Raw genomic sequence first — 1,659 nt, forward strand, 5'->3', positions numbered from 1 at the left:
TATAATAGTAGGCTCATTTTCACTTTCAAAAGTAAAGATTCATAAGCACTTTTATCACTATCAAGTATCCATCAATCATCCAACCTCCTTCAATAGTCACTGCCTCTGTTCTCAGGAGATTCTTGCTGTCCCATTAGAGAATGTGGCAGAGCTCCCCAGGATGGGAAAACAATATACTTCTGGTTATTGTATGAATCTTCACACACCATGACAATGCCCCATGAACCTTAGACATATGAGGTGCAAAAATGTTTAATTTTGAGAAGGTCCCATTTATCTATTTTTTTCTTTCTTTGCTCATGCATTGGGTATAAATTTCAGGAAACTATTTCCTAATACAAGATCCTATAGATGGTTCCCTACATTATCTTCCAAGATCTCTGTGGTATTAGCTCTTATATTTAGATCTTTGATCCACCTTGAGTTGATTTTTGTATAAGGTGTGATTTGGATTTCCTCTCTCATTCATTTATGGATATCTAGTTCTCTAAGCACTATTTGTTGAAGAGGCCATTCTCTCCCAGTTGAAAGGGCTTGGTGCACTTGTCGAATATCAGTTTACTGTAGAGTTGAGGGTGTATATCAGAACTCTCACTTTGGTTTCATTGGTCAGTATGTCTAATCTAGCACCAGTACCATTAAGTTTTTTCCACTGTATCTTTGTAGTATGTTTTAAAGTCAGTTAGTGTGATTCCTCCAATTTCATTTTTGTTTCTCAATATGTCTTTGTCTACTTGGGGATTCTTGCACTTCCAAATAAATTTCATAGTTTCCTTTTCCAATTCAGTAAAAAAAGCTTTGGTAATTTTTATTAGGACTGCATTAAATTTGTAAATCATTTTGGGTAGAATAGACATCTTAATGATGTTTAGTCTTCCTATTCTTGATTAGGGATATTTTTCCACTTATTTAGTTCTTCTTTGATTTTCTTTAACAGTGTTGTGCAGTTTTTTGCTACAAGTCAATTTTATCTTTTGTTAAATTTATTCCTAGGTATTTGATTTTTCCATTGCTTTTGTGAATGGGATTTTTTTCTTCTTTCATCCTCAGTTTTCTCATTATTGATGTATAGAAATGTTACTGATTTTTGCACATTGATCTTATAGCCTACCACTTTACTGAACTCATTCATATGATCTAGAATATTTCTTGTAGATTTCTCAGAGTTTTCTATGTATAGGATTATATTATCTGCAAATAGTGAAATTGTTACTTCTTCCTTTCTAATTTGGATGCTTTTATTGCTTTTTATATCTTTTTCTTGTCTAAGTGCTCGAGCCAGTACTTCTAGCGCAAGGGTAAGTAAGAGCAGTGAAAGTGGGAATCCTAGTCTTGTTCCAGATCTAAGAGGGAAAGCTTTTACTATTTGACCATTGATTATGATGTTAGCTGTGGAATTTTTATATATACTTTTTATTAGGTTGAGGAAGGGTCTTCTATTTCTATATTTTGAAGTGTTTTATCAGGAACTTGTGCTTTATTTTGTTGAATGCCTTTTCTGCATTTATAGAGATGATCATATGATTTTTTTTTCTTTCAGTCTGTTTATGTGATGTATTACATTATTTGATTTTCTTATGTGAACCATCCTTGCACACCAGGGATGAAACTAACTTGGTCATGGTGTATAATTTGTTTCATGTATTGATGCATGTGATA

This window comes from Dasypus novemcinctus, chromosome 22 (assembly GCF_030445035.2).
Source record: "Dasypus novemcinctus isolate mDasNov1 chromosome 22, mDasNov1.1.hap2, whole genome shotgun sequence".
In the NCBI taxonomy this organism is placed as follows: Eukaryota; Metazoa; Chordata; class Mammalia; order Cingulata; family Dasypodidae; genus Dasypus; species Dasypus novemcinctus.